The sequence below is a fragment of the Mirounga leonina genome, unplaced genomic scaffold, assembly GCF_011800145.1.
Source record: "Mirounga leonina isolate KUSES-001 unplaced genomic scaffold, KU_Mleo_1.0 Mir_150, whole genome shotgun sequence".
NCBI lineage: Eukaryota > Metazoa > Chordata > Mammalia > Carnivora > Phocidae > Mirounga > Mirounga leonina.
In genome coordinates this window covers 7,342,028-7,356,914 of record NW_023270374.1, presented here as the reverse complement: position 1 = coordinate 7,356,914, position 14,887 = coordinate 7,342,028, and the positions used below count along the sequence as shown (strand labels likewise).

The 14,887-nt window shown below is 45.8% G+C and overlaps 1 pseudogene; it reads right to left on the bottom strand.

Annotated features, from left to right (window-relative positions):
* Positions 1 to 927: 927 nt before the first annotated feature.
* Positions 928 to 1,416, bottom strand: LOC118011086 (annotated as a pseudogene).
* Positions 1,417 to 14,887: the final 13,471 nt, after the last annotated feature.

The window sequence follows — 14,887 nt, the reverse complement described above, 5'->3', positions numbered from 1 at the left end:
TAGAGTTATGCACGGTGTTAATATTAGGGGAAGCTGGAGAATGTAAATGGGAACTCTGTTATTTTTGCAACTTTTCTCTAAATCTAAAAATTTTTTATAAAAGGAAAGAATAAGGGTCACCTGGGTGTCTCAGTTGGTTGAGTGTCCAACTCTTGGTGTCGGCTCAGGTCGTGATCTCAGGTTTGTGAGATCAAGCCCCCATCCTGGCTCCACACTCATCAGGAAGTCTGCTTGAGATTCTCTCTCCCTCTCCCTCTGTCTCTTCCCCCACTCTCATGAGCGCACACTCTCTCCCTAAAATAAGTAAATAAATCTTTTTAAAAAATCTTCTATAAAAAGACAAAATACATTTGAAAACAGGTCTCTTTTGGGTTCCATAGAAAAAGTTTACCTTTAAGGTTCAGAATGGTCTGGTTTCATAAGGCACCTATGGACTTACGGTATATAGAGAGAAGCAGACTTGTGGTCTATGGAGAAAGAACCAAAAACCAACTGTTAAGGTAACTGAGACTTTCCTTCTTGCTTTGCTCCTTGCTGACTTAGTATTAACAGGTTGTTTTGGTTTTCCAGGTTTGTACAAATGAACCCCTAGCTCATATTACAAATGATTGCAATTCCTTGCATGGGGTAATGTAGCTCATACAATAGTTTGTTCTAAAGTTTTAAATCTGTCTACCCAAATCTTGACAATGACATTTGGTTCTAGATTGGGACATTAAGATCAAGCTATCTGAATGAGTAAAGTCAAAAGCTCATTCTTAATTTTTAGAATAAAGGTATTTTCAAGGTTGTAAAGAGTTTATAAATAACTTTTCACAAGCAAATATTGATCTGTTGACAATCGTAAGAAACTGAATGTACTGTTTTGAAATATTTAAGGAATTTCATTAGGTTTAGATAAATTCAGACTACAAGTAACACTTTTCCAGGCTATTTAATCAAGTTACTCACAATGTACACATTCCTGAGAAGACCTGATTATAGTGACATTGTTTATTTCCAAATTTCAACTTAAAAGGTGTTTCTTCCCAAGAAACTGAACTTTTCTGTCAAATGCGCTTGATCGAGTAGGAGAATTGGGTTCATAAAATGGATTCATTGCAAACTTTATGTATAAATCATAGACATCAGTATAGAAGTTTTTTATTCCATCTTCTTGCCTTATGTCATGAAGCATAATAAATCTCATATGACCTGCAGCAAAATGCTGAAAGAGACCACTCATTGAACTTGTCCACAGGTTTCAAGTCCATGCTGCTGGACAGTCACATATTCTCATCTACGAGGTCGAGAGCAGCATGAGCTATGAACTAGTTCAGATGACGATGATCATCTTTGGAGTCTGCTTTTCCAGCTGGCGAAAATTCCATTTCAAAAATGGTGGCCAACAATTACAAGGTAGAAGCCTCCAAACATTGTCTTCAAAATACAGCTCCTGCAGGGAGAAGCCAACAACAGAAACAGCCAGTCACTGCCCCCATCCCTTGCTTTTTAAAATGTATGCATTGGGACTTTTCCACACAATCAATATTTAGACATATCTCATCTTACCTTGGATAGCTTTTCATTGTGTGGATATTCTAGGCCAGAGCCCAAACCCTGCCTGTTTTCATACCTGAGCTGAGAATAGTTTTAAAGTAGTACCTGCATAATAACCTCTATTCTGCCTTTTGGTGCATAAAGCCTAAAATACCATCTGGCCCTTTAAGAAAAGCGTGTCAATCCTCATTCTAAAATTCTAAGGTTGGCCAGCAGCCTACTGAAAGGCCATTTGAACTGTTTCCAATCCAATGCTATTATAAACAATGTTTCTGTAACATTTTCATTTAGCGGGTTTTGCCCTCAGGTATATCTGTAGGGTAAACCACTAGTCAAGAAAGAACTCCTGGATCAAGGGGTTGATGCATTTTTATTTTTGACAAATAATGCAAAATGGCCTTGGAAAGAAATCACAGCCATTGACTTCTCATCAGCTGTGCCTCTTCCCTACCTGCCTCCAGTGTGAACTACTGATCTTTCTAAATTTTGCTGTCCCATTGTTGGAATTTCCATTCCTTTCATTGGAAGTTAGGTTGAGTACATTTTCTTTTCTCTTTCTTTTTTTTTTAAGATTTTATTTATTTGAGAGAGAGAGAAAGCAAGAGACTGAGCACAAGCTGGTGGGGAGGGTCAGAGGAAGAGGGAGAGGGAGAAGCAGACTCCCTGCTGAGCAGGAAGCCCAACAAGGGGCTCGATCCCAGGACCCTGGCATCATGACCTGAGTTGAAACCAGATGCTTAACCGGCTGAGCACCTTTTCATTTATAAACTGCATGTTCTTGTCTTTTGCTCATTTTTTTTCAGGTGGTTGGATTATTGATATTTACCAGCTCTTCTTGTTTTTAAATAACAGTTCTTTATATATTAAGGCAACTGGGTTTTTGTTGTATGAGAAGCAAAATTTTTTCCAAATTTTTCATTTTCAAAAACTTTTTAAGTAAGTATTTTTCCTTAAATAGACTTTATATGTACATAAGTGTAGCAGTCTTTTCCTTTATGGCTTCTGTATTTTATGTCTTACTTAGGAAGATCTTCCATATTTAGAGATGATCAAAAACAACCCTCGACTTTTCTTCTGGTGCTTTTATGTTTTTAAAAGTACTTCAATCCATCTGGAATTGACTTTGGTGTAAGGAGTAAGGTATGGCTCCAGCTGGCACTCAGCTGTCCTGAAGCCACTTATTGAATAATCCATCTTTTTCCCACTGCTTTGAAATGCCATCTTTCCATACATATTTGGGTCTATTTTGGAGTTCTCTAATTTGTTCCATTGATCTATCTGTACATTCATACGCTCTTTCAAGCTTCTTTTTTTTTAGATTTTATTTATTTACTTGAGAGAGAGAGCACAAGTGGGGAGTGGGGGCAGAGGGAAAGGGAGAAGCAGACTCCCCTCTGAGCAGAGAGCCCAATGAGGGGCTCCATCCCAGGACTCCGGGATCATGACCTGTGCCTAAGGCAGATGCCTAACCGACTGAGCCACCCAGGCGCCCCTCAAGCTTCTTTATTAAGTATAGTTTTATTTATTTTAGGATTTTATTTATTTATAACACAGAGAGAGAGAGAGATCACAAGTAGGCAGACAGGCAGGCAGAGGGAGGGAGAAGCAGGCTCCCTGCTTAGCAGGGAGCCTGATGTGGGGCTCCATCCCAGGACACTGGAATCATGACCTGAGCCGAAGGCAGACGCTTAACTGACTGAGCCACCCAGGTGCCCCTAAGTATAGGTTTATAATGCCTTTTATTATTTGGAAGGGATAGTTTCCCCTGGTAGCCTTCTTTTGTAGAATTTTCTTGGCTATGCTTGCATATTTTACTTTTCTTATGAACTTTAGAATCAGCTCATCTAATTTAAAGGTAGATATTTCCATCGAGATTGCATTAAGTTTTTAGATAAATTCAGAGAGAAAAATTACAATACGATTTTTTCCTATCTGAAAACAGGGTGTGTCTCACCAGTTGTCCAATTAAAAAAAGATTCTTTGCTAAAGTTTTAAAGTTTAGGTTTATTTAGATTCATTTTAATTGACTTTATTTCCCAGGTATTCTGACTTCAGTGGGTATTGTAAGTGGAATTTTTCTTCTATTGTATTTTTTAATCAGGTCTTTTGCACATCAAAAAGCAATTGCTTTTTGTATATTAAGTGTGTAAGTGGCCACATTACTGAACTTTCTTATTATTTATTTTTCAGTTGATTCTCCTGGGTTCCCAGATATGCAGTCACATCGCCTGCAAGTATTGATAATTCTACTTTCTCGTGTAAGTGAATCACGTTTACTTTTCCTCCAGGATCCATTGCAGATCCATGCAAGGAGCGCCTGGTTCTCTCCCGGAAGTCTGTGTCTACAGCTCCAACGGGCTCTGCTCTCTATTCTGGGTCCCAGCGGCTGATTTCCCACCAGCATAAAACTTAACAGAAAATTATTTTAAGCAAAGGAAAGAGAGGATTGTATCTGGAGTTAAGATCGTGGATGCACTCTGCCAGATCGTAGAGTAACAACCCGTCTAAGGGAAGGAGATGGGTTAGCTGACCAGTCCAGCCCTTGTGGTAAGAGCAACCAGCTACCACCCAGCAGCCCACCCCGGGTGTGATTCGGGAGGGAAAGTTGGCAACACTTAATGAGCATTTACTAGATGCCCAATATGGGCACTTGAAGCCCAGTTGTCCTAGCATCTTTGCTCAGCATTCACAGATGAAAGAGTAAGGTGCCCCAGTCTCCCAGGCAGGTGGTGGCAGTGCTGATGCTGGGATATGGCTGCTGAATCCCTGTGGAGTGCTGGAGGGCCCAAGAAGGAGTCCTGGAGAGCTGAGGCTTTGGGAGGCTGCCACTTGGCCAGAGAGCCAGCGGAAGCTGGGGAGGAGATCTGGAGCCGGGGAGGAACATTTCCACTCTGGGCAGGCCCAGTGGAAGTCCAACAGTCAGATGACTCCTCAGGTCCAGGCCAGGGATTTGGAAGAGTCCTATTTCCCAGACACATTGAGACTTAAGTCCTGCCTCACAACCGTCACGCAGCAGTGGGGTCTCTGCTGGGTCCTGAGATATCCTTCCTGGAGCCCTGAGGAAGGCTAACCTAAGGATCCCATGTCATCATTCCTCCAGCTGGTATGAGCCCCGCTTCTCCGCTACCAGCCATTTCCCCTGCGACATGCCCTGGGCGCCAGTCCCTCCACCACACTGACCTTCCTCCCTGCCCCCGCCCGACCACTCTGCTACCCACCAGCTGGGACACCTTGGTCAAGTTATTTAAAACCTCTCTGGGCCTCAGTCACCTCATCTGTCAAATGGGTATGCTAACTGCCTCCCTCAAAGGGTTGTTATGAGGATTAAATGAAGTAACATTAACATATGAGTAAGTGCTATTTAAGTGTTTAAGTAAATTACCATGAGGAGAGAATTTTGTATGGGACATATTCTGAGTTTTAAGGAAGAAGGTAGTTTTATTTGAGGATGAGATTGGGTCAAAAACCAGATGATTCTTGGGGTGCTCCCATGTCCTCACCTGCTCGTTGTGCACCAGTTAGACCCAGAGTTCACCCCTCCTTGACAGTCTCTGTCCTGTGGGGAAGCAGGCCATGTGATGATTCTCATTTTGTCAGCTTCTTCTCCCACTAACAGCCATCAGGTCTTTGGCAGTCATTCTGTTTTTATTTTTATTATTATTTTTTAATATTTTATTTATTTACTTGACAGAGAGAGAGACACAGCGAGAGAGGGAACACAAGCAGGGGAGTGGGAGAGGGAGAAGCAGGCTTCCCGCCGAGCAGGGAGCCCGACGTGGGACTCGATCCCAGGACCCTGGGATCATGACGTGAGCTGAAGGCAGACGCTTAACGACTAAGCCACCCAGGCGCCCCAGTCATTCTGTTTTTAATGTTATATATGTTTAGCAGTGACAAAACCCTTTTTATGACATAAACACATAGCAATGCGAGCATACAATATACAACGACACACCGTGTGGATAGCACCAGACCAAGAAACAGAACGCGAGCAGCCCCCCTGGTCACTCCCCCTGGTCACTCCCCAGCTGCAAGGTAACCGCCATGTGAGTGGATGCCGACCCCACAGTTGTGTCGTCACACTTCCCGTGAGCGGAATCCCACCGCATGCCCTCTGCCAGCTTCAGCCTTTTACGCTCCCCGTGACGTGTGTGAGACCCACTCACGTCGCGGGGTGTAGCAGGAGTGTGTTCCTTCTCGTTGTATGCATGTTTCTTTCAAGTATCTTGATTGCTTTAAAAGGTTCTGTTGTGTCCATAAACCACAATTTGTCCATCCTCCTGTTGGTGGACATTGGAGCTGTTTCCAGGTGGAGGATGGTACAAGCAGAACTACCGAGAACATTCCTGCCCGTGACTTTGGGTGGCTCTGGGCACTCATCTGTCTGGAGTGTACGGACATACAGGTGGACTTGCTGGCTCAGGGGCTATGGCTGTGATCAGCTTAGGAAACTGTGTCAAGCAGCTCTCCCGGGTGGTTACACCAACTCACTCCTGCCCAGAGTTAGTGAACTTGAAGAGCTGAAAGCTTTTTTTAAAATGATGAAATAATTCCTATATTTGAATAATTCGAATGAGGCCTGGTAGGGCTTGTAAGTGATCCCAATTGTCTTCATTTTCAACAGATTGTAAAATGCTGCTCAGGGAATATAATTTGCTTCCCATTTACTGATAGTAAAAGAGAGAAGGTAATTTATTCATCTAAAGGCCCAGAGAATGATGGAAATAAGCACAACGACACACCGTGTGGATAGCACCAGACCAAGAAACAGAACGCGAGCAGCCCGTTCTGTTTTAGGGAGATGGAAGGGGGAAACAAGCATTCTTGAATCTCTCCCCACTGTATTAGACTGTTAATTAATGAACAGAGTGCTAGTCGGAATCTTGCGCTCTCAGGCCAGCCTCCCGAGTGCAGGTGCTGGCGGCCCCATCAGCTAGCTGGGCATCCCAGGACAAGGGAGTGGACCCCTGGCCTCTGTGTCCTCATTTGTAAGATGGGAGTCCAGAAGTACCTGCGTCATAGGGTGGTTGTGGGATTGAATGAGATCTACGTGGAATGCTCAAAACAGGGCATGGCGTATCATACATGCTCAATTAAACACGAGCTATTGTTTTGATAGCCTCAAAAGAGTAGCAATCGTTGAAAATAGGATTCTGGACAAAACGTATTAAGACAAACAATGCCGTTAGCTGCTTTTCCTTATTACCACACAGACCTCTCCCAGCCAGAGCCGGGTTAGTCAGAAATACCACCCAAGAGAGTAAACACAGCAGGTGGTAAGAAGCCAAGGTTGTTTCAGAGTCTCGCACCAAGGCTCAAGTTCAAGACCAGTAGCACACTCGCTCGTTCTCCCTGGCAGAGTAGGGCGGGCCCCAAGTCTGGTGAGCCTTGCGTGCAGCCTGCTGCTGGTTGGGGAGGCAGAAGGAGGGTGGCTGTTGCAGGCCCCAGCCACCGGCATGTGGAGTGACTGGTGGCCTTAACAGCAGAGGTAGGACGGAAAAAGATGGACAAGCCCTCAGGCACTCCCATGCACTTGAGCCCTGAAAGGGCTCCCGTCACAGCAGAAAACAAACAGTAACTGATCTTTTACGTGATAATCTCAAGGCATCAAGAAAAAGACAAACAACTCTCTCTGCTCTCTGTCTATAAAGTGAGCAATAAAAAAAAAAAAATTTTTTTTTCTGGGGGCGCCTGGGTGGCTCAGTCGTTAAGCGTCTGCCTTCGGCTCAGGTCATGATCCCAGGGTCCTGGGATCGAGCCCCACATCGGGCTCCCTGCTCCGCGGGAGGCCTGCTTCTCCCTCTCCCACTCCCCCTGCTTGTGTTCCCTCTCTCGCTGTGTCTCTCTCTGTCAAATAAATAAATAAAATCTTTTAAAAAAATTTTTTTTTCTGATAAAGAGAATGTAGGGTTCTTCATCCCATCAATTGCAAGGAAAAAAGAGATGGAGGGCAAATCTTTAGATTGGGACACGAAAAATCATATCACAATTGTATTGTGAGCTCCTTATTTGAATCTTGATTTAAAAAAAAAATCAGCAGGGCGCCTGGGTGGCTCAGATGGTTAAGCGTCTGCCTTCGGCTCAGGTCATGATCCCAGGGTCCTGGAATCGAGTCCCGCATCGGGCTCCCGGCTCAGCGGAGGCTTTCTCCCTCTGACCCTCTCCCCTCTCATGCTGTTTCTCTCTCGCTTGCTCTCTAAAAAATAAATAAAATCTTTACAAAAATAAAAAATAAATTAAAAAAATTAAAAAAAATCAGCAGTCCTGAGTTTACTAAATAAACTTGCCCCCACCTCAAAAAAAAAAAAAAATTCTGCTTAAAGTCTGAATGTGTTATGCAACTGAAAATGTAAACACAACCGGATATATGATGATATTGAGAAATTATGATTAATTATTACATGTAATAACAGTCGGGCAATTATGTTTAAAAAGAACTTTCTCGGGCGCCTGGGTGGCTCAGTCGGTTAAGCGACTGCCTTCGGCTCAGGTCATGATCCTGGAGTCCCGGGATCGAGTCCCGCATCGGGCTCCCTGCTCGGCAGGGAGTATGCTTCTCCCTCTGACCCTCCCCCTCTCATGTGCTCTCTCTCTCTCTCATTCTCTCTGTCTCAAATAAATAAATAAAATCTTTTAAAAAAAAAAATAAATAAATAAAATAAAAAAATAAAAAGAACTTTCTCTTTTAGAGACTGATGCAGAAATATCTAGAAGTGAAGTGATATCATGTCTGGGATTTGCTTCAGAGTTGGTGCGGGCCGAGGGTCACTGGGTAGGGTGACAGGCTGTACAGGCAGACAGCACCACTGATAGAGGTTGAAGCGAGGTTGATGGATCCTGTTCACCTCTGAACTGTCTGTGTGCCTTCAAAACTCATAATAAAAGTTTTTCTAAGCTGCTCTGCGGGGGCGGGGGGTGAAACATAAGGAAATGTATATTTTAGAAAAATTTCCGGGCGCCTGGGTGGCTCAGATGGTTAAGCGCCTGCCTTCGGCTCAGGTCATGATCTCAGGGTCCTGGGATCGAGTCCCGCATCGGGCTTCCTGCTCCTTGGGAGCCTGCTTCTCCCTCTGCCTCTCTCTCTCTGTCTCTGTCTCTCATGAATAAATAAATAAAATCTTTAAAAAAAAAAAAAAGAAAAATTTCCATCAAAACTGCTAAAATAAAAATTGGCACTTGAAGAAGCAAAAAAAAGGGGGGGCAGGAAAACAGTAATGTATTTTACAAAGATGTTAATCCAAAATATGAAGGCTGCGTGCTGTGTGGAGCAGTAGAGGGAAAGTCGTGAGTGATCTAAAGTTGGCTACGTAGAAGAGCTCCTGAACGGGCTTATTCATCCATCTGAAATTTGCTGACGACCCACTGTGGGTAGACAGTCGGGCCCCGGGCCCCAGGGACGGCCCCCTGCGCGCCCTGGCCCTGCCACACCCCTGTGGCCACTGTCGACCCCGCGCCAGGTCCTAGAGCGGCACTCCCTGCACAGTGTCGTGGAACACAGTGCAGGCGTGGGGGACGGATTTGCTTCTGGGTGAGCAAATGGCAATTCTTTCAGAGAAGCACAGTCTGAATTCAGTATGACCGCAAGGGCCTGCCAGGAGTTAATGCTGTATGGGCGAGCACTTGGCCTGTATGAGGTGCTTCGTGTAGGTACTCAGCAAACGTACTTATTGTTACTACAATAATAATGCAGCTTGAGGTTTATTCTGATACCCCTGCCCCTTAAGTATGTCTGGGGCCAGCCTACATTTGCAAAATGGTGAGATTTCTGCCGTAAGTAGCTTGAGCAATTTTTTTTGCTTAAACGATAATTGATACAGGCTGCACCTAATTAACTTAGCTAGGAACTCGGAATTTCAAAATGGCCGGATAGACCTTTAATAGTGTGTTTATAGTTCGTGTCCAGGGTCACATGCCACTGTGACACAAACCTCCATTTTCCTCCCCTGTGAAATGGGCACACCTCCTCAGGGTGGCAGGAAGGAGAAGCCATTCTTATTAAGGTGGAAAAGCCTTTGCATAATGGTGAGACTGGGAAGTCCCAGAGAGGGGGTCCCAGGTAATTCCTCTCCTTGCTGGGTTTGCCTGAGACACTTCTGCCTTCCTTACCGTGAGATGCTGGGTGATTCACCGGTTCAGTCTGGGAGCCGGCGCTGAGGGTCCTGCCCGTCTTCCCAGCCACGCAAGGATCCCTGACTTCTTGCTCTGCAACTTGGTGTCCTCAGCTGGGTTCTGAGTACTGGCTGCCAGCTGTGGGAGAGTAGAGGACCCAGGGGCTCCTTCCCAGGGGGCATAGTCAGGGCATTAGTCACCTAGCAAAGCTCTCACACATTGGTTTAGTGGATGTAGCAACAGACAGGTTCCACGCCGGCAACTTCTTTGGTATTCCAGGCTCTGTCAGCTCAAGAAAGCCTCATCAAGCCATTGCCATTTACTCAAAAGTACGGGGCCCATAAAAGCATAATGCCAGGAACGTGGGCTGCATGCTTGGCTCCGCCGCACTCAGACTGTTCTTTATTTTAAAAAGCCCTCTGGCAGTTTCTCCCCAAATCATTCGGGCTTAGGACGTCACTCGCTGGTCACACCTAGATTCTTGACTGATTTAACTTTTATGGGGAAAGTTTCCTCTGTATTATTTGCTTGGCAAATAACTGTTTGGCTCCAGTTTGGAGATGATTACAAGAAGCCTATGGAGAAGAAGTGAAGGCCCAAGTCACATGTGCTCCCCAAAGCTGCCCCAGTAGTTTTTCAGAGGGGCCTGGCAGGGGGCACGTGGGGCTGGTTTGGGGTGAGTCATTCACCTAAAGATCTGGACACATCGCCAAGTTGAGGGCGATGCTGAACACTCGCACAGGGATCCCCGCGAACTCCCATGTCCCTGAGCTGAGGCCACAGGGAGCAGCAGAAATTTGGTGAATGGGAGAATGCTTACCCCTTCCAGAAAGCAGCCCTGCCCCTGTAGCCGACGGTTGCCTCGTGGGAATGAGTGCGCAGCTTTGCCAGATCTTTTGATTTGTCCAAAGAGGCCGGGAATCTGAAGTTGTGAAATTTCCAAGGGTGCCTGGGTGGCTCAGTCAGTGAAGCTGTGAAATTTCCAAAATTTTCTTGTTGGCAGCTATCAAAAAAAGCATTATATAAGCACGTGAAAAGGTGCTCCACTCGACTAATCATTAGGGAAATGCAACTCAAGCTACACTGAGACACCACTTCACACCCAGTAGGATGGCTATTATTAAAAAGAGGAGAAAAACAGAAAATGACAAGTGTTGGCAAAAATGTAGACACATTGGAACTCCTGTGCAGTGTTGTTGGGAAGACCATATCACAGCCGATGTGGGAAGCTATTCACCCAAAAATTAAAAATAGAACAACCATATGATCCAGCAATTCCACTTCTGGGTTTAGACTCAGAAGAATTGGAAGCAGAGTCTTAAAGAGATCTTTGTACAGCCATGTTCATGGCAGAATTTTCCACATTAGCAAAAACAGAGCAACACTCCGAGTGTCCACTGACAGATAAACGGGCATGCAAAATGTGATACAAGCGTAATGGAATATTATTCAGTCTTAAAAAAGAAGGATGTTCTGGCACATGCTAAACACGGACAACCTTGAGGACTCCTTGCGAAGCAAAATAAGCCAATCCCAGAAAGACAAACACGGTATGATTCCACTCAATGAGGTACTTAGCATCGTCAAATTCATAGAAATTCTCTAGAGCATAGGAGGCTTCCCAGGGGCTGGGGAGGGAAGAGTGGGGAGTTAATTGTTGAATGGGGACAGAGTTTCAGTTTTACAAGACGGATGGTGGGGATGGTTGCACAACAGTGTGAATGTGCTTAATGCCGTTGAACCGTACACTTAAAAATGGTTAAGTTGGGGCGCCTGGGTGTCTCAGTCGGTTAAGCATCTGCCTTCGGCTCAAGTCATGATCCCAGGGTGCTGGGATCGAGTCCTACATTGGGCTCCCTGCTCAGTGGGGAGCCTGCTGCTCCCCCTGCTTGTGCTCTCTCTCTCTCTCTGACAAATAAATAAAATCTTTAAAGAAAAATGGTTAAGATGGTAAGTTCTACGTTATGTGTATTTTACCACAATTAAAAACACTGGGGAAAAAGTGGTTAAAGTACAGTGCAGGCCAAACAAAACTTGTTTCTTGTCCTGGTGGGGCCTGAGGCTGCTAACTTGTACCCTCTGCTCTCTGTGACCCTCCACATCAGCCTGTTCACTCTGTCCACTTTCCTGCACAGCCCAGATCTGGAAGCCAGCCTCAAGAGCTGGGCACACTTAGGGTTTTTTGTTTTTTTTTTTAGTTTTCTAAAAATTTTATTCATTTGAGAGAGAGAGTGAGAGAGAAAGAGCACAAGAGGGGGTAGGGTCAGAGGGAGAAGCAGATACCCCGCTGAGCAGGGAGCCCGATGTGGGACTCAATCCAAGGACTCCGGGATCATGATCTGAGCTGAAGGCAGTTGCTTAACCAACTGAGTCACCCAGGCGCCCGCACACTTAGGTTTTAATCCTGGCTCTGCCCCTGACTAGTCACGAGATGTTGGATACTTCTACAGACAGCCTTTTCCCTGTGTTTGTTTCCCCCTTGAAAGTCTCTGAGGGACCAACTCCAAATGGCTCAGCCCAGGGCTAACATTCACGGCTGATTCCAATACACCCTGTATGATACCGACAATGAGCTCAACTCCTGGCCGTGTGAACTGGTTACCAGCGTGCTGATTTGGGAACGGTGCTTTAGAATGACAAATTCTCTCTGACTCAGGCTTACCCCCGGCCTTTAAAAGAAAGGCAGCAAAATCAGCAAGGCCAGCTAGCCGGAGGGCAGGTGTTCCGGGAGGGTCAAACTAAACGTTGGGAAGAAGAGGAAGAGGGAGAGGATGTATTCGCAAAACAGTTCTTAAACAATCTCCTCTCACAGTTTTCTTGTAGCATTTAGCATTTTCATTGTTGCCTGTTTCCCCTGAGGGACTCCAACTGACTTGCTTTTTCCGGCACTATAAAATTTAGTAAAAGTGAATTTGTTCTTTTGTAAAAGTAAATTTTTGAGTTATAGTTTTAAAATGTACCATCCTTTTTTTCTTTTGGACAGGCACTGAGGGTTCAAAAACAAGTAAGTTGTGCAGGGCCCCTGCCTCCAAGGAGTTTATATTCTAGAGGAAAGACAGAAAATTAACTGGAATTTTTTATCTTCTGGGCAAGAGGACGCAAGGCGGGTTACTTAGGATAGGGAAGTGAGCCCGCTGGAGAAGAGAGGTCAGGGAGAGTGTCCTGCTGGAGAGGGTGCCTGAGCTGACAGATAAGGAGTAAGCAGGAGTTAGCCTAGTGAGGAAATGGGAGCAGGGCAATGGGGAAGCACAGAGAGGAAACCCTCGGGCCTGTGACATAGGGTCTAAAATCAGGGCCAATATTAGTGCTGCCGTGACATCTGGTGGAACAGGGAAAGCCCCAAATGCCCCAACCGCAAGATCCCCACCCCATTCTGCTCCCGAGGATCAGGTCCCCTAGCCAAACAACCTTCCTTGTCAAGAGGAGCAGGTGCACCTCCGGCTTATCTGGGAGCCCACGGAATTGTTCAAGCAAGCCAACCATATCCTCCCACTGAGCCAGAGGTCACCCCATCCTCTTGATACTATGAAGCCAACCTCCACAGAAAACAGGTTGTTCACTCTGTTTCCATGCAGCCCCGGTGTGGCATGCGGGGTCCTCCTCCCTGGGCTGTGAGTATATGCGACTAATGAACTGCCCTCCATCTCCATCTGTCCAGTCCCACGCGTGTGTACTTGGCCAACCTGAGACGGAAATCCCTCCTCACCAGCAGGATGAACAAGAGGTAATTAAAACAATGCCCATAAGGGGTGGTGCGTGAAGAACCATGAATCAGCATTGCGGGAGGATTTGGTGAGGCTGCAGCAATGGGGTGGTCTGCTTGAGGAATGAGACCATGAAAGTTCTGGTACCTTTAACTGAGCAGTGTGGATCACAGTGGCAGGAGCCCGTGGAGGGCACTGAGCAGGGGTGAGAGCTGGCCATGTCCGAGTTTTAAATCAATGACTCTGGCCAGTGTGTGGGCTGGGTTCAGAGGGGATGAGACCAGAGGTAGCAAGTCTGATTAGGGAGCTACTGCAATGTCCAGATAAGAGATGGCAAGGACCCTACCTGGGACCAAGAGTGTGGGGTGCAGAGCCTTGGGGAGTGTTTGTAATGTAGAAAATGTAATCCATTTGGCCCCACTCAATCAAAAGGCTGCAAATGTGGGGCGCCTGGCTGGCTTAGTTGGTTTAGCGGCAGACTCTCGATTTCAGCTCAGGTCATGATCTCAGGGTCGTGAGATCGAGCACTGCGTCAGGCTCCGCTCTGGGCATGGAGCCTGCTTAAGATTCCCTTTCTCCCTCTCCCTCTGCCTGCCCCCTCTCCCGCTCTTTAAAAAAAAAAGAGGCTGGGGTGCCTGGGTGGCTCAGTCGTTAAGCGTCTGCCTTCAGCTCAGGTCATGATCCCAGGGTCCTGGGATCAAGTCCCACATCGGGCTCCCTGCTCTGCGGGAAGCCTGCTTCTCCCTCTCCCACTCCCCCTGCTTGTGTTCCTGCTCTTGCTATGTCTCTCTCTGTCAAAAAAATAAATAAAATCTTAAAAAAAAAAAAAAAAGAGGCTGCAAATATGTGCTGACCACGTTAGTGAATGAACCTATATTAATCAAGCTCTTGCTGGGGTCCAGCAGACCCACGGGGTAAGGTGCAGGATGAGCACTTCCCCAGGGTGGCCAGCCTGAAGGTGAGTGGGTGCTGTGGGGCTCACCTTGCATTCCACTCACCACGCATAACAGGGACGTTTGTAGGACATGACAAGGATTGCTGGGACAAAGATATACCCAGAACGGCTGTAGGTTAGGTGTCTGCAGGGTGGTCAGCTCTGGCACTGGTGAGAGAGGAAATGCCCACTGGGAGGCCAGCAAGCAACATGTTATATTAAATGACTGTCCAAATCACAGCTTTCATTATCCCGTGTTACTCACATATTATACTACATCAGTGCTCAAAAGTCTTGTTCCTGTTCTCAGACCAAGCATTTAAGATTCAAGTACAGGAAAGTTTCAAGTTGAAAAAAAAAAATTCAAGAAGATTCCATCTTATTGATTCAAACATAAGCACGTTATGGAGCACTTATCCAGCTGTTATCCAGAGTGTCGGGTGGGTTTGGAAAAATCACCAAATAATTAAAACACATACATTAGATTCAGGACCTGGAAACTCTGCTAATTAGGTCGACATCTTAAATTCTGGTGACAATTTTTGTTTCATCTTCTCCCTGCCCCAAAGAAAATCACAAATTAAGGCTCACAAGGACTTAT